The sequence below is a fragment of the Canis aureus genome, chromosome 18 (genome assembly GCF_053574225.1).
Source record: "Canis aureus isolate CA01 chromosome 18, VMU_Caureus_v.1.0, whole genome shotgun sequence".
Classification (NCBI taxonomy): Eukaryota; Metazoa; Chordata; class Mammalia; order Carnivora; family Canidae; genus Canis; species Canis aureus.
In genome coordinates, this window is record NC_135628.1 from 1,479,749 (window position 1) to 1,502,234 (window position 22,486).

The following is a 22,486-nucleotide window of genomic DNA, read 5'->3' on the forward strand; positions in this document are numbered from 1 at the left end:
CGGAGCTGAGCCCCACTGGCCGGGACCTTTCCTGGGGTGGGCCCAGCAGGGGCCGCATCGGCCCGGGCCTTGGAGGAGCACGACACCCCTTGGGCCTCAGATGGCAGGACGGGCCTGGGGAGGCTTTTGGAAAACTCTAGAGTGCCAGGCAAAAATAAAATAGTCCATTTGGCCACGCCATGGCTCTGTGGTTGGTCTGGAGTGTCCCGGGGCATGGGCCAGGCCTGGCGGCTGCGGCCTGGTGGCCCCAGAGCAGCCCCGAGGAGCTGCTGCCAGGGAGCCGGTGCAGGCCGAGGCTGGGAGGGAGCCGCGGGCCACCCCCCACCCCCGGGCTCCCTCAGGCCCGCCCCTCCCGGCACTTCCTGGCCCCACCCCCCCCCCCCCCCCCCCCCCGAGTTGCTCCTAAACTCGGCCCCTTAACCCCACTACCACCGCACGCACTTGCCCCTAGTTAGACACTGGCTGACCTTCCCCCCACGGAGGTCCTGTCTCCAGTCTCTTTTGTCCGCTGCGGTTTTTTCCCTTTTCTTTAGCATCATTTCCAGGTGCTCTCGGGAGGGAGATGAATGTCCCCGGTCACTCTGTCATCTTTAAACCCCTTTAGTGGTGAGAATCTGCCACGGTGCCCGGGAGGAGCCCGCATGCGGAGAAGGAGCTAAAGCAAGGCTTCCTGTGCACCGGTGGTTGTCGCGAGCCAAGTGGCAAAGGTCGGGATGCTCCGGGAAGGCCATCCGAGCAACAGCTGACCCTCCAGGGAGGCTGGAGGGGCCCGGCCTGCAGGTGTCCCGGCGGCCGCGCTCCCTGCCTCAGTGACAGGGAAGTGCGAGCCCATTGCGTTGCTCGTTTCCCTGTTTGGGTGGTTTTCACTTTGTTTTTTACTTTTGGATTGATTTCAGGTCTTTGCTGTTAGACATTTTTTTGTTTGTCTACTTAACAAATATTTAATAACCAACTAGGAGGTTCAAAGTATTACGTCGTGTCCTAAAAGACAACGATGAAGACCCAAATCTTGCTTCAGAAGAGGTTTCGGTCTTTTCAAGAAAAAGCGATCTGTATGCGAAAAAATACAAAGGGAGAAACATTTTTGAGAGAGCCGGGCAGGCGGGAGAGAAGACGAAGAGGAGTAGGTGGGGCAGCAGTTACTTGATTCAAGAGGAAATATTTGGAAGGAGGCAGCCTCTTGGTGCCAAACTGGAACGCTGGCGTTTCCAGATGTCTCTTTAAAATCCCAGGATTTTAGCAGGATTAATACCGGAGAGACTCACCCAGCCCGAAGGGCGGGGCCGTCTGTCTGTGAAGGTCTCCCGCTGAAACACGCAATTTCACTCTACCCTTGAACTATAATCTACGATCTTTTATGGCCCTCAGTTTTCTCATTTAAAATGTCTAAGGTTGTTTCAAGTTCTAAAATTTTAGCATTCGAACCCAAATTCTGGCTTCCGGACAGCCTTCCCATCGTCTTCCTCTTTGTACCACATCCTGTCCCCAAACCGATGAATTATTTTACTTTCACCCCGACTTGGAATTCTACATTACTTATTTCAGTCTCCACCCTAAACATATTTCTTCTTCCCAATTTATTTTCAAGGTTGAAGGAAAGTTCAAGTGAAACCTAGCAACACATAAACCTAGAAAAAGAGAAAGAAGGACATAATTTCTTTTTTGGTGTAGAAGACGTTATTTGCAGCTGAAAGCGTACCAAGCGCTCCTAAATCCGTGAGTACAGTTATATTAATTATATTTTCAAGGATGCCCTGAAATGGGATTTCTCTGACCTAAATGAATCATCCATAATAATAGCCCTTCCAAGCTGAGAAAGCCCAGGTTTTTTGATACTATAATGTACTGCAGAGTCATCATCCCTCTATCATATAATTTGGACAACAAACTCTAATTTTGTATTCCTCCATAATTAAAAAGGATGTCTTAAAATTAGATGACCTTTGGAAATGGTTGGGAATTCTTTGGGTTTTTTTTTTTTTTTTTTTGGTTCTCTATTAGAATAATCCAAGGTTATATACCTCCCTCCATCCCACCCCCCAAAAAACTCTAATGATACTAATATAAAACTCTGAAAAGATAGCGCCATCTAAACAGTGCTTTGCCCTTTTTCTCATTTTGACACACAGGAAAAATGATCATATTTGCACGGCATACAGAGGTGAGCAAGCTTCGGAGACTCGTCAGCCAGAGGCAACACATCTGGTGCGGGTAGCAGCCCCGTAGGCGGTGGGACCAGTATTACAGCATCGAGATTCAGTGCCAAGGCACCCCGCGGGGAAGCTCTGGGGTGCAGCCTGGGCTGTGGTGGAAGACTTGCCTAAAATTCCTCCCACTCCTCTTCCAAGTAGCCCACCAACCCTCTACCCCGACCTCACTCTCCAAAAAACCATTTTGCTCAAGGTGGGCTAAGCATGTGTGATCTCACGTTTACGGTGGTTTAATGATTTTGGAAAATCACAAAGAAAACATCAGATGAAAACAGAATCTTACTATTTCACATTAAGGTAAGATTATTGTGGGCAGCCCGGGGGGGCTCAGCGGTTTAGGGCCACCTTCAGCCCAGGGCATGATCCTGGAGACCCGGGATCGAGTCCCACGTCGGGCTCCCTGCATGGAGCCTGCTTCTCCCTCTGCCTGTGTCTCTGCCTCTCTCTCTCCTTCTCCTCTTCTGTGTATTTTCATGAATGAATGAATGAATGAATGAATGAATAAATAAATAAATAAATAAATAAATAAAATCTTAAAAAAATTTATTGCATTACACATACGGTTTCATAGGTAGGCCTACCCTGGGGAAAAGTCAATAAAATCGTTGACCTTCGTAATCTGTGTTTAGTAGTGACCACATGACCCACTAGAGGTACGTGCTCACCCTCCTTCACACGACTTGAGCTTGCATCTTTAATCAGAAAGCCCAGCAAGGCATTAAGAATTTTTTTTATTTATTTTTTTTATTTATTTTTTTAAAAAAGATTTTATTTATTCATTCATTCAGAGAGAGTGAAGAGAGAGGCAGAGACACAGGCGGAGGGAGAAGCAGGCTCCGTGCAGGGAGCCCAATGTGGGACTCGATCCCGGGTCTCCAGGATCACGCCCTGGGCTGAAGGCGGCGCTAAACCCCTGCGCCACTGGGGCTGCCCAGAATTTTTTTTTAAAGTGTTTCTGCAGTTACCTAGGAGTTTAACTCTTTATTGCCTCTATGGACGTCGGTGTGTAAAAGACGCCACGGAGATCATTAAATTAGATGTTGGTGGTTGCTGTTGCACAGCATTACCCCCAAATCAGTCCCATTTCATAGAGCAAGAGGAGGGACAGCAAAGGGAGAGTGAGGGACAGAAGGGGAGTCTCGGCAGGGATCTTTTCTCCTTTTTCAGAAATTAGTTTTGTAATAAGGCAAGACCTATATACTCCTCGTGAGATCTCTGGAGCATAAGTAAAGAAACGCCCGTGTCACTTTCTCAGGTGACTTATTCCGGCTTGGGGACAGAGCACAGAGATTAGGAGGCTACAAGGTCCCAAGGCCTGGAGAGCGACTGTGCACCAAACGTCTCCCTCGCACAGGAGGCCCGGACGTGGGCATGTCCTGGTCGCCTACAGGAGGGGACAAAGCAGGCTGCGTGGGGGGCCCCCGGCGGGCACGAGGTGACTGTTCGGAAGCTAAACCTCCCCACTGTTAATTTGCAGCCGGGTCCCCACCTGTGTCCCACGCCGCAGTTGCCCGGGAGCATTAGGGTCCCAAACACCCAGGCCGTGGCTCATGCGAGGTCAATCGCCGTGTTTGGCGAGGCTGGGCCCGACCACATGTCCGTAGTTTGGGGTTTTTAGGAGATCCCTGGTAACGTCAGATGCAGTGCGGCTGGGGCCCGAGGCGGTGCTCAGCGTGGAGGTGGCGGCCGAGCTGCTGTGGTGCAGCCGCAGCCGTGCCGGGCCTGCCGGGGTCCCCTGCCCGCCGGGGTCCCCTGCCCGCCGCTGCCCGTGCCCGTTGGCGCCGAGCGGTGCACACAGGCCTGGGCAGCCGCGCCGGGTCCGGCCCAGTGCGCTGAGGCTGAGCGACGTCGGCCACCGGCCGCTGGCTGGACGCTGCCACACAGGCCGGCGGGAGGCTCGGGCCCAACACTGGCCCTGGGACCCACCGACCCCCCACCTACTCACCCGCCTTCACTCGCCCCGTGTGCCCCGCGTGTTACGAGCACAACCCCTCACTGTAGAGCCTTCTGTTCCTGCGACCTTTCACGCTAGGCGGGAAGTGAGGAGGATCTCACAACTAACCCAGGCCTACGCCTTCACGATAGAGTTGGGGAAAAGGAGACCCCCAGCCGCCCCCCCCCATTGTCTTATTCTCCCAGCAAAGCAGCTGCAGTCTTGGGGCGTCCCGCTGTGGCCTGACCCTCGGGGACCACGGGGCGGACGCTGTCAGTGAACGCGGCTCCTCCAAAATGTATCCGTTAAAACTGGTTTGTCTGGGTAGGAGCTGTGTCGGGTCCACCCGCATAGGCCAGTCGGGATCTGGAAGCAGGTAGTGTCTCTTCTGAGTCTGCGTTTCAGCATCTCGAAAGCCAGATACGCGTCTACTGTCCTTTTCATTCCCACGTATCCCCCCCCCCCCCCCCGGCTGCAAAAGAAAATCTTATCCACCGTCGGCTGAAAATCTCCCATCATCTCCGATTCTCCATCCCCACTGCTCTAGGCAAAAGCCCGTCGCCCCCAAATCTTTTGAAATTGTATATCCCTCCACCCGAAGCCCATCTGTCCCGACGCCAAAACCTCCCCTCGGGTGTTGGCTGCAGCGCGTTTGTAACAGGAAACAAAAATTGCTCTTAAGGGAGCTGACCCGAGCTGGCTTCCAGGCCCCGGGCAGCCGCGCCTCACGGCCTTGCCTTCAGGCCTCCTTATTTATAGGAAGGTGGACCTGGGAGCTCAGCTGGAATTGGAATAGTTGGGATGGTGAAGACATAAAATTATCTGCATGATTAAGGTGTTTTTTCCCCCCAATTTTCCCTTGGAAGTCGGGGGAGGAAAAGGATTAGAATTCTGGAATTGGGAAAGAAACTTCAGAAAAAAAGATTTAAATGGAAAGTGAGAACGGGCTGGGGGAAAAAGCACAAGCCAGACCATCCTTCTGGCGAGGGCGTCTGTGGACCTCGAATTAAAATGGGGCTTGGGATCTGTCTCTGCCAGAGACCACGGAGCCCCCTGCCCCACCACCAGCCTGTGTCTGGTTGGAGAACCTCCTTTTTTCTACCCTGTTTCATAACAAAATACACCAAATTCGAAATTATCTGGGTTAGTTACAACACGGAGGGAAAACGGCATCTCTAAATTACTAAGATCATTAGGAGGAAGGACGCTCCCTAACAGGGCTGTCCTGAGCTGGGAACTGAGGGCATTGCAGGAAAGAAGAGCCGCCACCGTCCTCGGCAGGAGCGCGGGAGGCCCTGCACCCGGGGAGGAAGGCGCCTGCCGGCCACCCCCACCTGCAGTGGGACTGGAGCAAAGACCCCCAGGGCCACGCCTCGCCCCTGGCCTCCCCGGGCCTGTGAGGGAAGCCGCTGCCTCCAAGGAGGAGCCAGGCCCGTGCTGCAGCGGCGGTGCCATCAGGCGTCTCCGCCGAGGCCTTTCTCTCTCCTGGGTTCTCCTGTTCTTCAGAGACATGGGCTGTGGGGAAGAGTAAGCAACCAAGCCCAGTTTTCCCCTGGATTCTTTTTTCTTTTTTTAAGATTTTATTTATTTATTCATGAGAGACCCAGAGAAAGAGAGAGAGGCAGAGACACAGGCAGAGGGAGAAGCAGGCTCCATGCAGGGAGCCCGACGTGGGACTCGATCCCGGGACCCCAGGGTCACACCCTGAGCCCAAGGCAGACATCCAACCACTGAGCCACCCAGGCCTCCCTCCCCCTAGATTCTTAAATAGTCATGGAACTGCTTGTCTAACAAAGAAAGTGAATTGCAGCCTTAATGGAGTTTTTAAAATTACTTATTGTCTTGGTTGCAAACAAAATATAAGCAACATGAAGACAGAGATTTCTATCTTTATTGTTCAGTGCTTAATGCCCAGCACCTAGGAAATGTGTAGATGCAGATGGTGCTGAAATCTATTTACTAAATGGAATAAATGACCTTTGGTATGGCCCTATTGGCCTTAAGCCCTAGGTGGATAGCTGGTTTATAAAAACCCCGGGGTCGGGGGTGCCTTAGCGGGTGCCCTAGTGGGTGCAGGAGGAAGAGCAGTGCACTCATGTGGCATGATGCGGGGCAAAGGTGACAGCTGCAGGACTCAAGAGCAGAAGCAGGAACTACGGATTTAGGCAGCACAGAAACTATGAATAATAAGAGATCAGAAAGACGTGGAAACATGGGGGAGGAGGAAGGGCGCTTTCTTCCCCAAAGCACACAAGACGGCAGGGGCCCACACCAAGGATCTGGATGAAGGGAAAGGTGACCTGAAAACGCAGGGTAATTTAGGAACCATTGAATGAATAAACTGTAAAACCATTTTTTTTTTTAAATTATGGACAAATTTTCCTTCAGTTTAGACCTTTATTTCAACCGGGAATTTGGAACAAGAGACCAAACATCAATTGCCACTTATCAGGTGAAGGCCCAAGAGTTAGATTTCACTCTGTCCCATTGTTCTTAAAACTGAATCAACAGCATGAAGACAGGATGAGTTAATGAAAATGAGGTGAGGTCTTGCCAAGGTTCTGTCTCCGTGAAACATCCTCACATCTTCCTGAATCTGTCTCTCTGGTCCAGACTCTATCCAGCTCTTGATCGAGCAGAGGTAATTTCAAACTTGTCTTCAACCCTTTGGGTTTGAAACTAAAACCAAAGGCAACCAAAGTAAAAATAACAAGTAAAATAAAAATATACACCGAACTAAAAAGCTGCCGTACATCAAAGAAAATTGTCAACAAAATGAAAAGGCAACCTATGGAAGGAGAGAAGATATCTGCGTATCGAATATAAAAGTAGTTAATATCAAAAAGATGCACGGAATTCATACAACTCAATAGCAAAAAAGCCCAAATTACCCAATTAAAAATGGGCAAAGGACTTGGACAGACATTTTTCCAACAAACATATATAAATGGCAAACAGGTGCATGAAACGTATTCAACATCACTAATTATTTGGGAAATGGGAATCAAATCCACAATAAGGAATCCCCTCACAACTGTTAGGATTACCCAAAAGACAAGAGGTAACTAACGTTGACAAGGATGTAGAAAAACAGGAACCCTGCGGTAGAAATGTTAACTGGTTTGGCCACTAGGAGAAACAGTTTGGAGATTCCTCAAGAAATTAAAATTAGAACTAATAACTTATGGTAAAAATCCAAAGGACGCAAAGCCATTATCTCAAGAAATATGTGTATTCTCGTGTTTATAGCAGCATTCACAACAGCCAGGGTATGGAAACACCCCAAGTGTCTATCGACAAAGGAGTGAATAAAGAAAATACTCATGTGTATCGACCATGGTGGATTACTCAGCCTTAAAAAAAGAAAGAAACACTATTATTTGCAACAACATGGATAAACCTGGGGGGGCATTGTGCTAAGTGAGCCAGAGAGAGAAAAAGAAATGCGCTTACTCGTTTCACTTAGATGTGAAATCTTTAAAAAGGAGAAAATAATAATCAAACTCCTAGGAAAAAAGAGCAGAAAAATGGTTGCCAGGGGCTGGAGTGGGGGAACTAGGGAGAGGTTGGTAAAAGAATATGCACTTCCTGTTATGGGATGAAGAGTGTGTGAGAACTGATGTACACCGTGGCGACCCAGCTGATAGCACTGTATCGTACGATCGAAGTTCACTAAGAGAAAAAAAAAAAAAGAAAAAAAAAAGAAATTCACTAAGAGAGTAGAACTTAAATGTTGTCACTGGAAAAAAGAAATAAATATGTGACGAGATGGAAGTGTTACTAACTTTGATGGAAAAATCCTTTCATAATACGTGTATATATCAAGTCATCACATTGTACCCTTTTACAAATATTTATTTCTTTATTTGAGAGAGACAGAGAGAGAGAATCTCAAGCAGACTCCATGTTGAGCATGGAGACTGGTGTAGGGCTCGATCTCACGACTCTGAGATCACCAACTGAACCGAAACCCAGAGTCAGACGCTTCACTCCTGGCATCACCCAAGCACCCCATGCTGTACACTTTAAGTATCTTATGATTTTTATCAAATATCTTACGATTTTTATAGCTTAACAAAGGTGGGTAGGGGGAAGATCTGAGCAAGATTGTAATATATCCATGTAGTGAAAAAATACAGATTCCTATGGGTAGCAAGGCCATTGTCCTATTGCCACTAACATAGTCCAGGCTGAGGACTGGCATTCCCACGTGGACGTTCTAGAGCTCGTTCCAAGTTTCTGCTCTCCAGTCACTGCGAGAACTGCACTTCTCTAGTCTCCCTTTTCTTGCATTTTTTTTATTGTGATAAAACACACATAACATAAAATTTACTATCTCAACCATGTTTAAGGGTGTGGTTGAGTGATATGAAGCATATGCACGTGGTTGTGCAACCACCACCTCTGCTTATCTCCAGAACTCTTATCATCTTTCAAGACTAAATCACACCCATTAAACACTAACTCCCCATTGCCCCTTCCCACCCCCCTTGGCAGCCACCGTTCTATGTTGTGAGTTTGACCACCTCAAGCACCTGCGAGTTTTTTTTTTTTTTGCAATTGGCTTATTTCACCTAGCGTAATGTCTCCAAGGCGAATCTGTGTTGTAGCATGTGTTAAAATCTCATTCCTTTCTAAGACTGAGTAATACGTCCTTGCGCGCACACTTACCACATTCTGCCCATCTATCCAATCTGTCGATGGAACGTAGGTTGCTTCCACATTTTAGTTTTTGTGAATGCTGCTAGGAGCATGGATGTACCAGTACCTCTTTGAGATCTTGCTTCACTTCTCTTGGGTGCACATGTAGAAATGGATTGCTAGACCACATGGTAAGTCTACTCCTAATTTTTTGAGAACTGCCACACTGTTTTCCACAGTGGCTGTGCCATTTTACGTTCCCACCAACAGTGCGTGAGGGTTTCAATTTCTCCACATCCTCATCAATACTTTTTATTTTCTGTTTATTTTTTTTATCTTTTTTTTTATTTTCTGTTTTTGGTTTTGTTTTTGGTTTTTGGATAGTAGTAGCCATCCCAATGCATGGGAGGTGGTATCGCATTGTAGTTTTGGTTTGCATTTTCTTAATGACTAGTGATGTTGAGCATCTTTCACATGGTTATTGGCCATTTGATACTTTTTATAAAAAGATGTCTGTTCTGGGCAGCTTGGGTGGCTCAGCGGTTTGGCGCCTGCCTTCGGCCCAGGGCGTGATCCTGGAGACCCGGGATCAAATCCCACGTCGGGCTCCCTGCATGGAGCCTGCTTCTCCCTCTGCCTCTCTCTGCCTGTGTCTGTGCCTCTCTCTCTCTGTGTCTCTCATGAATAAAAAAAATTTAAAAAGTCTGTTCAAGTTCTTTGCCGATTTTGGATTGTACTGTTTGCTTTTTGTTGTTGATTTTTAGGAGTTCTGAATATATTCTGGATATTAATTCTTTATCACATATGTAATTTGCAAACCTTTTCTCCCATTCTATAGGTTGCCTTTTTTACTCGTTGGCAATGTCTTTTGATGCACAAAATTTTTAAATTTGTGTGAAGTCCAATCTGTCTACTTTTTCTTGTGTTGCCTCTGCCTTCAATGCCATATTACAGAAGTCATTGCTAAATCCAATGCCATGAAACTTTGCCTTATAATTTCTTCTAATAGTGGAATCCCTGGGTGGCGCAGCAGTTTGGCGCCTCCCTTTGGCCCAGGGCGCGATCCTGGAGACCCGGGATCGAATCCCACGTCAGGCTCCCGGTGCATGGAGCCTGCTTCTCCCTCTGCCTGTGTCTCTGCCTCTCTCTCTCTCTCTCTCTCTCTGTGACTATCATAAATAAATAAAAATTTTAAAAAAAATAATAATTTCTTCTAATAGTTTTAAGTATTAGGTCTTATGTTTAGGGTTTTTTTAAATATATTTTTGAGTTAATTTTTAAATTATTTTAGAGATGAGGAGAGAGAGAGAGAGAGATGGAGGAGGGCAGAGGGAGAGGGAGAGAGAATTTTAAGCAGGTTCCATGCCCAGCATGGAGCCTGACTCAGGGCTTGATCTCAGCCCTGAAATCATGACTTGGGCTGAAATCAAGAGTCAGACACTTAACTGACAGCCACCCAGGTGCCCCTTGAGTTAAGTTTTAATATGACATTTAAATTAACATTTCCCAGTGCCATTTTTTGAAAAGACTATTCTTTCTCCCACTGAATGGTCTTGGCACCCTTGTCGGAATCATTGGATGATACATGTAGGGGTTTAGCTCTGTACTTTCTGTTCTATTGTGTTGGCCTATATGTCTGTCTTTATGCCAGAATTCCACTGCTTCAATCCTACACTTTGTAGTCAGGTTTGAAATCAGGGAATGTGAGAAGAGCTTTGCTCTTCTTCAAGGTTGTTTTGGCTACTTAGAGTCTCTTGCAATTCCATGTGAATTTTTACATCAGCTTATCAGGTTCTGCAAAAGAATGTGCTTAATACTAAAGTTAAATGTGCCAACAACCCAATGTAGAATCACCTTAGATCATTCAATCCAGTGCACTCAACACTATGGATAAAGAGCCGGAGAAGCTGTATGACTTTCCAAAGTTAGGAGACGAGAGGTGCCTGGCTCAGTCTGTGAAGCATGTGACTCTTGATCTCAAGGTGGTAAGTTTGAGCCCCATGTTAGGTGTAGAGATTAGAGATTACTTAAAAATAAAACCTTTAAAAAACAGAACAGAATGAAACAAAGCCATAATATGAGTTGGTTCTAGACCCAGGACTGGAACCTAGTCATCCAATCTCCCAACACTCCCCACCAGGCCAATAGAACATTCTTTCTACATCCTACTCTTCTGAGAGAAGACCGTAGCACCCACACTAGAAAAAAAAGGGGAAAAAGCAAAACAAAACAAAACAAAAACACCAAACGTCTTGTTGACGGCATTCTGTGATTAGAACTACTTAGCTGACTTTTTCCCACCCTGAACTCTCCAAATTTTCCAGTAGTAATAAAAACTACTTTTAAGCATTTACTAGGCAAATGTGCTAAGTAATTTATATTCTATATTATTATGGATTCTTGGGTTACAAGCAATAGATAATGACATGGCCAACTTGAGCAAGAGTGTCGTTCTCTTTACAGAATCAAAGGAAAAATTGAACAATCAAGTTTTAGAAAGAGCTGGTAACAGAATGGCTCCCCCGATCTCCGCGGCAACACCTCTCATAGAATGCACGCATCTCAATTTGTCTCCACTTAGGATTCAGAGGTCTGCATAGAGATTCTGATTACCTTGCCTTGAGCCTCTGCCTATACTTGATGCTGTGGTGTGGGGCCCTGTGACCAACAGCCCTCTAAAAATTTTATTTTTTATTTATTTTTTTATTTATTCATGATAGACATAGAGACACAGAGAGAGGCAGAGACACAGGCAGAGGAAGAAGCAGGCTCCATGCAGGGAGCCCAACACGGGACCTGATCCCGGGTCTCCAGGATGGCGCCCCGGGCCAAAGGCAGACACCAAACTGCTGAGCCACCCGGGGATCTCCCCAACAGCCCTCTAGAGTCACAGATAGTAGTGGCGAAGCAGGGCCTCAAAAGATGAGATGCTGCATGACCACAAACACAAGTTCCCCATTATAGATATTTTATCTCATTGAACCCTGACAACACTATGAGGCAAGTAGTATTATTCCCATTTTACTAAGGAGGAGCTTGAGGGTCAAGGAAGTTAATGACTTGCCCAAGTTCACACACAGAGAGAAAGTGGCACTTGCATGTCTAGTATTTCTCTTAGCTCAGCCCTGAGGCTCTGTCTCTTTTCTAAGTACTGTCTCTCCGACATCTGTGTTTCTTTCTCTGGGTAGAATGTTCTCTACCCTGTTGCTGAGTTAGGGTAAGTGGTAATAGGCTCCTCTTGGTAGGAAAAGTCGCTTGCTGATTTGGTTCTGGATTCAAAATGGAATGCACAGCTATGATGCTGTATTTCTAAAACAACTAAGTCCTCTTTTGCCGCGGGATTATTATTTAACGCCTTCACATCCACTGTGGCGTGGGCACAACAATATGCAATGCGTCTGTTTTGCGTGTGTTCAGTTCTGTTGCTGGTTGTGTTCTTATCTATCACTTTCACAGGAGGTGGTAAAATTTGATAGAGATAAAATTCTGTACTTTTATAAATGCAGGGTGATTGTTAACAGCTCCCATGGGACAAAAATAAACAGTGTAGGTTGGGGGAAAATATAGATCTGCCCACAGCTTTGCAAGAAATGTTCTTACTGCTTCTTCATAAATGATGATAATAACCAGCTCCTAATCGATTGGATTTAATAGCTAAAAAAAAAAATTATCTGGCAATAAACAAGACACAAAAACTCTTTCCTATAAGGAGTTTCTTGCCTCATATTTTAACTGTATAGCTTTTTTCTAAAAAAGATTTTATTTATTTATTCATGAGAGACACAGAGAGAGAGAGAGAGGCAGAGACCCAGGCAGAGGGAGAAGCAGGCTCCATGCAGGGAGCCCGACGTGGGACTCAATCCCCGGTCTCCAGGGTCATGCCCTGGGCTGAAGGCAGCGCTAAACCGCTGAGCCCCCCGGGCTGCCCAACTGCATAGTTTTTTAATTGTTTATTTTGACTTGTATAAAAAGTGATTAGACGACCTCCTTAAATGGATGCTAAGGTGTTTTTATTTTTTTTAACCTCTAGTTATTTGGTATAGTTAATGGAGACTCTTCCACAGCATAAATGAAAATCAAAGTTTTCATAAATCACTTTTTTCAAAAGATTTTATTTATTCGAGAGAGTGCGCGTGCAAGGGAGCTCAGGGGGGGCAGGGAGGAGGGACGGAGGAAGGAAAGGGGAGGGAGGGGGGAGGACGGGAGCAGGGCGCCTGGTGCAGGGCTCATCCCAGGAGCCCAGCATCATGACCTGAGCTGAAAGCAGATGCTTAACCCACTGAGCCCCCCAGGCGCCCCTCATAAACCACTTTTATCCAGTATCAAGAATGCAACTAGCAGTAACATGAGAATAAAATTATTCAGGTCAGAACTCTTGCTATTATTATTATTATCTGTGATGGTTACTTGTCATGTCCACTTGGCCAAGCCATAGTACTAGATAGTTGCTCAAACGTTATTCCAGATTCCATGGAAATATTTTTAGATTAGGTTAATGTTTAAAACAGTCACCTTTGAGGAAAGCAGAGCATCCTCCATGACGTGGGTGGATCTCATCCAATCAGCTGAAGACTTAAAGGGGAAAGATTGGCCTCCCCCAAAGAAGAGGAAATCCTGCCAGTCAGCTCTATTCACCCTTGGCCTGCGACGTTCATTCTTCCTGGGTCTCCAGCGGCCCACACACCCTCTAGGTTTTAATCTTGCCACAGCCTCCATAATTCTGTAAGCCAACTCCCAATTCCCTAAAAGTTTCTCCGCACGCCCCATCTTCTTATACACACACATACTTACTACTGATTCTCTGTTGCTGGATTACCCTGACTAGTGTGCTATCACTGCTAGTAACAATCTAGCAACATATTTTTTGATTACTTAAATACTTAATTTATTTAAATTTATTTATCACCTATTTTCAAGACTACTTAAGTTCTGACTTATTTGTTATGAGATAGTTATTTGTTTCACGCATAAGCTGGTGTTTTATAATCTTGGTAAACTGGTAATATAATATAAAACTGTTTTATAATCTTGGCAACTATATACTTGCATGTATATACCATGCAAATACAGTGCATGGTATATACAAGTTGCTTACATATTTTTTTATTGAACTGAGTTATTAACTGGACAATATTTCTATCATAAAATTTTTTTTCTACACATACTATATACATGTCGATGAAATTAGTTTCTACACATACTGTACATGTTGATGAAGTTGGCTTCTCGTGGGAGAAGAGCACTTTAAAGGATATTTAACCTGGAAATCCAGAATAAAGTGTTAGAAAAGCACTTTTGTTGTCATCCCCAACTGTACTTTCTTTGTCGAAATACTTGTTCTCCAGGGAAGATATTATGTGAGTCGTGTGCCCTTTGAACAAAAATTTACTGGGTGGTAGGCACGACTCTATGTCCTAAGGAAGGGTGCTTGAACAAGACAAAGCGAAGCTTCAATCCTCATGCCAGAGATAAACAATAAACAAGTGAACAGATAAAGAATATAAGCCTACTGCTAATCCTGTGAAGAAATGGCGGGGGAGTAAGGGGCCACGGTGTTGACCGGGGAGGTCAGGCAAAGCCTCCATACTGCGAGCGGATCGAGGACAGAATGGTGAGGTGGAGCAGTTGTGCAAAGGTCTGGAGAAGAGAAGTCCAGGGAAGGAGGGCAGCAAGTGCAAAGTCCAGGAGGCAGGAGCCAGCCTGGCAGGTGGAGGAACAACAAGAAGGCCCAGCTGCACAGAGCAGAGTGAACAGGGGAGGGGAGGGGATGTAAGAAAGTGCCTGATGACAATGGGTTGTGTAAACTTTGGGCAGGAGTTTAGATAAAGCAGAAGTGAATTACACAAAGATCATGGAAAACAAATATTTCAGGGTTACTACTAACGTCTACGAGTCAACCTAGAACAAGGTTCTAAATCTGAGATACCCAACTGTACCTGAGACTTCCAAGCTTGAGAGCGGCCCACTCTTACGTACCAGCTGACAGCCAAGGGGCTCGAGCCCCCGAGGAAAGCCCCTACTAGAAGGTAGAAGGGCAGAGATAAAAACAAATATAGACTAAAAAGAAGAAAGAGCAGAAGCAGGAGAAAGGCCATTTTTAACCACCTCGTTCGGGCCTTCAGGGTGGCGGCGAAGTCCCACAACCTCAGTGCAGCAGCCTGGGGCAGACGGATGGAGGGGTGGAAGGAATGAAGATGCCGTAAATAAATGAAGCTGATCCGTTATGCTGTGTGTTGTACAATACTGACGAGAGGGTCGAACTCCCCAGGAAGTTGAAAGCAAATGGGGAAAAAAAAATCCAAGATGATTATTAAGTAGGAAAAAAACAAAAGAAAAAACTTGGCTGAGCTTCTAACAACATTTACGTGGTCAGAAGCACTAAATATGCATTCAATTCTTTCATTGTTGAGGAGGTATCCTGTATTTCAGTAAGTTTTGTTTTAAACAATTGGGAAGGGGCTCCTGGGTGGCTCAGTGGTGGAGCATCTCCCTTTGGCCCAGGATGTGACCCCGGGGTCCCGGGATCGAGTCCCACATCGGGCTCCCTGCATGGAGCCTGCTTCTCCCTCTGCTTGGGTCTCTGCCTCTCTCTGTGTTTCTCATGGATAAATAAATAAAACCTTAAAAGAATTTAAAAAAATAAAAATAAACAACTAGTAAAATTGATATCTATGAAAAATATCAAACTGAGGCAACTATAAAAGAAAGATAAAGGGCAGCAAACTCGTGTGTGTGTGTTCAGGATGGCAATGGGCTCATAGATGAACTAGCTAAAAGTGTTAAATATCTAATGACTAGAGGTGACTCTTTTTAAGAAGAATTAGTTACTGTTTATTGTATTTGAACTCTAAGGTGGCAGCAAGCTTGTCAAAAATGGTTCCTGACAAAATGAAAACCCAGGATCATGGGCCTAACAGTCTACAAACTAGTTGAGGTGATCACTGTGTGCTCTTTTTTTTTTTTTTTAAGATTTTATTTATTTATTCATGAGAGAACAGAGAGAAAGATACCAGCAGAGAGATAAACAGGCTCCCTGCGGGAAGCCCAATGAGGAACTCGATCCCAGGACCCAGGGTCACGCCCTGAGCCAAAGGCAAACGCTCAACCACTGGGCCACCTGGGCATCCCTCACTGTGTGCTCTTAACTGGAGGCACTAAGAGCAACAATAGGAAGAGACTAAAGACAATTTAAAAAAAAAGAAAGAAAGATTGGCCTTTAAAAGACAGATTTACAAAAATAAAATAAAATAATAAAATAAAATAAAATAAAATAAAATAAAATAAATAAAATAAAATACAGATTTACACACTTATATACTTGATAAACATCAAGATTTATCTAGGAAACAAAAACTTGAATGAATATTAAAGCGTAACGGGTTGAATGATATGCCTATATTCTAATCCCCAGAGTCTGTGAACATTATCTTATTTGGGAAAAGAGTGTTTGCAAATGTAATTAAGGATTTTTTTAAAGATTTTATTTATTTATTCATGAGACACAGAGAGAGAGAGAGAGAATGAGAGAGGCAGAGACACAGGCAGAGGGAGAAGCAGGCTCCATGCAGGGAGCCCGAGTGGGACTCGATCCTGGGAGTCAAGCCTTGGGCCGAAGGCAGACACTCAACCCTTAAGCCCCGGGGGGCCTCTGTAATTAAGGATATTGAGATGGAGAGATCCACCGAGATTATGCAAGGCCCTAAATCCAATGACCAGTGTCCCTATAAAGGACACACGGAAATGTGAAGATAGAAGCAGAGATGGGCGTGATGTGGCCACAAGCCAATAAAACCAAGGAACGCCATCAGCCAGAAGGAGCTGGAGGGGGCAAGGACTGAGTCTGTCGTCAAACCTCCAGGTGAACTGTCGTCCAGCCAACACCTTGATTTAGGACTTCCAGGATTTTAGCTTCAGGAACTACAAGAAAATAAATTTGTCATATTAAACTGTTACTTTACACCATCAAGTTTATAGTGATTTGGTTAGGTGGTCACTGGAAGCCAATACGCTTTATTGGTATAAAGGCCACTTCCAGGGGCTTTCCTAACAGATATTGTATATAAGATATGTAAGAGATTATATATCAAATACCTGTCAAAAAAATGAATATTAGGAGTAGGAAGGCAACACACACCGACACGTACAACTGCGACAGGCGGTGAGGACGTGGGCTCTAAGTGTGCCAGGATAGCCAGTGGACCTTTTCGGGTACATATCAAGATAATCCTCAGTTTTCTTTTCAATGGACCAGCTTCCGTGACCTTGGGAGGAGGGGAAATGCATACACAGCTACCGAGATACAGATAGCGCTATTAGCAGACTTGCCTCAGTGTACAATAATTTACAAAGGTTAGTTCTTAATATTTTCAGGGATCTCTAATTCAAACCCATGACCACCACCACCACCACCACCACCACCACCGTGGAGCTTCTCTCCACCAGTCGCAGTATAGATTTGCTCGTTTTATGAAGACAGGGCTAAAACAAATCTGAAAAATTGACCTCACTAACAAGTTCGTGGTGGTATTTCTCAGGAAGGATTTCAATTTCATTAAAGGGTGAATGAAAAGGAAGAAGAGAAACTTTTTAAACTTTGTTTTATTGTTTTGTGCAGTCTTTGCTTTTTATTTCAACCTTGAAAGAGTGGAAATGCATTCAGGTCATCGGGGTCAGACCATCTCAGAGTAAAGTAAAATGGAGGCTGTCGTTACAGTTTCCCCACTGTTGGCGTTTTTTTTTTTTTTTTTTTAAAAAGAAAGACCTGAGGTTCATATATATAAATGTAATCTATAATTCTTCTCTTAGTATCCAGTCAAAACTGAAAAACACATGGTTATTCCTTCTGCAGGATCCAAGACCATGTACCCCCTTGAATGTATAATCCCTTCCTCGTTCTGCTTTTTCTCTTCCAGATTAAGGGTTGCCCTTGGTGCTTATCCTTTCTTTAGCATATTTCACCTATATACACATCCACGCGGGGAAGCACACTTCTCCGAGAATGGTGTTGGTCCCACACTCTTTAGAGAGGATTCGTGCACCAGGTTAGTCAAACAAGCTCTCAAAAATAGCTACTGGTCATCGCACACACTCTCCGTTCCTTTGGATTGTTGCAGGCTGTGGGGTGAATAAATATAAAATCGGGGCAAGGGAACAAAAGTAAGATTTATTTTATTTCTCTAAGTAAATGCCAAGTATTTCCCTAAGTAAATGCTTTCAGGAATAGACCTAACGTTATATAAATATAATGATGAATCTAGCACACTGGAAAAAAAAATACACAACCCTATGATAATCAATTAGCTTTTAAGACCGAGGATAAAAGTTTACCCACATTCGTTTCTGTTGAACTTTTAAATGATTAAACTTCACATGAATAATTGACAGCAAAAATTGGCCAACGTAAGAAACCTTACCAGGAACATAAATATATCCCTGCTTTGTTCACCATCTTAGTAATATCAATTATGTTTGATTAAGAGTTTATGAGAGGGCCATTGGGCCAAATGCATCTATTTGCTGAATATTATTGACCAAGGCTGTGAACTGACAAAGTGGGACCACTTTGGGGAGGGGAGCCATCAGTCAGCTTCTGGGAAGACGGATGGGATCCTTACTGGGTGCAGGTGCATTGCCCCATGACCTCTCTCCCACAACCAACCAAGGTGAAGTCACACATCTGATCTGTTCACTGACTTCCCCTGAATTATAGGATCAGGAGTTAAACTTATCTGCCGAACTAATTTAATAACGAATGGAAAGACATTAAAGGATTAAAAGGAAAATGTAGATGTCATTGACCTTTCCTACTCTTCCTCTTTTTAAAAATGGAGGACTATTTTCTATGTGAAATAGAAGACAAAGCTGTAGAAATCATGACTTCAAGTGGCGGAGGTAGGTTAGCCTAGCACAGGATTAGGGTAGGCCTTCCGATCCGTTCTATGCTTTGAACTTAAGTTCATCCTTTCTTATAAGGACACACATGCTGTGAGATAACAACTTCCATTTCCGTTTCTGAAAACTATTATTTTCTGATATTGCGTAATCCCTCTTGATTTTGATTCATGCTGGTTAGAAAGATACGCGGAGTCCACGTAATCCGCCACCTTTTTTAAACATTCTGCGGCCAGCCAAGGTGGGCTTGGAATCCACGGGCTGATAGAGATTCGTACTGACGCTTTCCTTAGGATACACTCCAGTCGAGGAGAAGTTCATATTATTTGAGTGTTCAGAAGTCTTCTCTTTCCCTGAGTTGTCCTTCCTCCTTCATTCTCTATCAGATCTCCTCTGGGTATTGGCCTGGGCCTCTGGTCGTGAGCTGGCAAAGCTGATCAAAGTTTCCTGCCCTGGAGCCTTCGCCATCTCAAGTTCCCTCGTACCCCAAATCCTCCCTAACCTTATTGTAAACCCGTGGAGGGCATGGACTTTACATAGTCCTCTCCAAATCCCCAATTCCTACAACTGTGCTTGGTACACAGTATATTCAATAAACGTGTGATCAGAGAATAAATTTTGCCAGGCATTACTGGAGAAACGAAATGAACTTCCTTCTGCTGTACCGGTCACTTTATGCTTCAGGACCGTGAGGGATCTGATTGGAAAAGACAAAGAAGGTGAAGGAAATGGAAAATCCTCTCCGACTCGCATAACCAACCACTTGTGGGAGGGGAGCCATCAGCCAGCAAGTGGGAAGGCCGGTGGGATCCTTACTGGGTGTAGGTGCGTTGCCCGATGACATCTTCCCGCACCTGCCAGGATGAAGTTACACATCTGAAATCTGAAACCGGAACTCAGTGGTGAGGGCGTTAGCAGACGGGCATTTGGGAAAGGAAAAAAATAGTACTTTTCTGATGGGCAGAGAGCACGACATGAGACAAACAGCCTTTGAAAAGATGGCACCACCATCAGAGCCCCCGTGGTTGCCACGGAGATCAGGCCAAGATACCACCCTTGGCCAGTGGTGGAAAAGTCAGACCACAGAACCGTGAGGTCACGTTAATGTTCATCTAGGGCAGTTCTCCTCAGTAGGCGCTCCTGCCCTCTTTAGGCTCTGAATTACTTAGCATGTAGGAAAAGGGGGAGGGAGACATCACTGGAAAGGGGTCAAAAAACTAAAATGTGGTTAGAAGTAAGGAGAAAAGCCAAAAACAGGGCAGCCTAACGTCAGGGGGTATTGGCTCTCTCAACCAGACGGGGCTCTTGGGAGAGCTCTTGGGACGGTCGGAGACCAGGACCAGTGATGGATAAAAGCATAAACTCCAAAAGGAAACTAGAGAGCAAGGCCTGGGAGAGACAGAGATTCCCCCCCTAAGTCACCCACGTACCTGCGGAGGGAACCACACGAATATACCAGAGATCGGGTGTCTCAGGGCCTTGTTGGCTTGCACGCTTGGATGTTTGTCCTGAAAACTTTTTCCAGTCAAGTCCACGTGTAGCTTGATTTTACTTACTCTAAAATATGCTACTTTTTGCTCCATGATGTCCTTTCTTCCTGTTTACCCTCTTCCCTTTCCACCGACAGGACAGGCTCAAAGCACATGAACCGTGATTCACGTGACTGTTTAAGGTCACTGCAACCTTGCAGTGAAAGGGAACCACACAGCACGCACAGAGGTGTCAGGGGATGACTTTTAAAATCCTAAAGTCCGGGATCCCTGGGTGGCGCAGCGGTTTGGCGCCTGCCTTTGGCCCAGGGCACGATCCTGGAGACCCAGGATCGAATCCCACATCGGGCTCCTGGTGCATGGAGCCTGCTTCTCCCTCTGCCTGTGTCTCTGCCTCTCTCTCCCTCTCTCTGTGTGACTATCATAAATAAATAAAAATTAAAAAAAAAAAAATCCTAAAGTCCATCTAAATTAAGCAGTGAAACGGGTCAGGTCAAATGCACATAAATCGCCCACCACTTAGCCTCTGCAATACGGCCTTTCTAAAGGATCTCACAAAATGCTGATCCTATACAGTGAAATTCCGGACTCAATCGCATTACGTGTTGTGCAGAAGTGCTTGAGCGGGTTCCAAAAGCAACCGTCTTTCTTGCAGCCCACTAACTCCGTTTTCCCTTAAGGAGGCTATTTTTGTATTCAGAGAGGAAATAATGGTGCAAGAAAGGGATCCGGCCAATGGGTGGTTTGCTTGACGGCTTTCTGGCATCTGGAGGGCTGGCTCGGGTGATTGCAACGTGATGTCCCCGGACGCGCTGCAGGACGCCCACCTACCTCCTGAACGTGAGTCTATCAAAGAGGGAAAGTGTTCTCAACTATGACGTCCTTCCAAAGAAGCCGAAACTGTTCAGGACCCCAGGAGGTCTGGGGAAACGCCCGATGCGGCTACACCGTAGGTGCCCCTTTATTCCCTGGGCGCCTGGGTTCTTCCTTCAACGCTTTTACCCTGGGAAGAGAATTCCTTGGTGTTTACCAGATAATTATCTGCACACGTGGGCCAAGGAGCTGAAAAGGAAAGACACTAAGAGAGAAGGGACTTTTTTTTTTAATTTTTTTTTTTTTTTTATTTATGATAGTCACAGAGAGAGAGAGAGAGAGAGAGGCAGAGACACAGGCAGAGGGAGAAGCAGGCTCCATGCACCGAGAGCCCGATGTGGGATTGGATCCCGGGTCTCCAGGATCGCGCCCTGAGCCAAAGGCAGGCGCCAAACCGCTGCGCCACCCAGGGATCCCAGACATTTTTAAAAGTAATTTTGCATTGCACCTTTCTGGGCTCCTTTTGTCTTTTTCGAAATCGTCACGTGCCTCCGTTTTGCAAAGACATGTCAACATCTCCAGGAAAGGAAGATTCATTTTGGCATGTCCCCTTTTTCTTCTTTCTAGATATGTGTCCTTTGACCTCGCTGCAAAGATCCTTCCGGAGCTACGATGACCCATTGCTTTCCCTAGGTTTCTCTTTCACATTTCAAAGGTAGAATTTCCAGCCTCTCCTTTGGGAAACTCATCTTACAAATTTCCATTAGCTTTGGACTCAAAACGCACCCGCGTGAGTAACATCTGCCCCTGGCGCGTCGGGATGTAGCCGGGATGGGGGTCGGGGAAGGGCCTAAGGCTCTCCCAAGCCCATTTGCTCATCTCCACATCTGGGTTACTTGTGATTACTGATCGTTGCCAATGCAGGGGGTTGAACGTTATGTACCATGTACCCGTTTTCTCACAGGTTGTCCCCAAAGTGAGCCTTGGACCAAGAGCTGCCACGTAGACATTTATTAAGCAGCATAGTTGTTAGCAGTGGACACAAAACAGAATAAAGCCATTCGTATAAAACTCTTCCGTGAACTCTTTGAAATCCCGGGTCTCTGTACCCTGCAGAGGTTTGAACATAACTGGCAGAGGAGGTTCATTGGACAGCGGCCCCTCGTCTGAAGTAGGAACATTCTAGATGCGGAGCCTCCGGGGACCGACCTTCAGGATTAAAGCTCACTGGATTCTCCGCCCTCGTTCCTGCAGTGGGGAGGGGGAGTTGTCGGCTTTATTTTAATATTTTTTTCTAATATGTCCATCACAAAAGCACTCATTCACCAGCGAGTGAACACTCCATGTCTAAATTCTGCCGTGCTGATTAGCGAGACCTTTTGTGGTTACGGGAGATGGAAAGGTCATCCGTAGCCCTTGCACTACAGCTGCGGCGGGGCTGCAGCGGTTGTTTGTTTTATTAATTTTTTTTTTTGGATTTTATTCCTTTTATTTATTTATTTTTTAAT

General features: G+C 45.5%; 3 long non-coding RNA genes across 3 annotated transcripts; 2 read left to right on the plus strand and 1 right to left on the minus strand.

Moving 5' to 3' along the window:
• Positions 1 to 1,215: 1,215 nt before the first annotated feature.
• LOC144288224 (uncharacterized) lies at positions 1,216 to 2,402 on the plus strand. Its single transcript, XR_013356192.1, has 2 exons — positions 1,216 to 1,716; positions 2,130 to 2,402. It is a non-coding gene; the product is annotated as an uncharacterized LOC144288224 (long non-coding RNA).
• A 14,962-nt stretch (positions 2,403 to 17,364) lies between these two features.
• On the minus strand, positions 17,365 to 20,422 carry LOC144288487 (uncharacterized). The gene is made up of 2 exons (XR_013356351.1): positions 20,106 to 20,422; positions 17,365 to 19,529 (listed from the first exon to the last, which is right to left on the minus strand). It is a non-coding gene; the product is annotated as an uncharacterized LOC144288487 (long non-coding RNA).
• Positions 20,423 to 21,005: 583 nt separating this feature from the next.
• Positions 21,006 to 22,061, plus strand: LOC144288488 (uncharacterized). Its single transcript, XR_013356352.1, has 3 exons — positions 21,006 to 21,114; positions 21,606 to 21,768; positions 21,943 to 22,061. It is a non-coding gene; the product is annotated as an uncharacterized LOC144288488 (long non-coding RNA).
• The last annotated feature ends 425 nt before the right edge of the window (positions 22,062 to 22,486 follow it).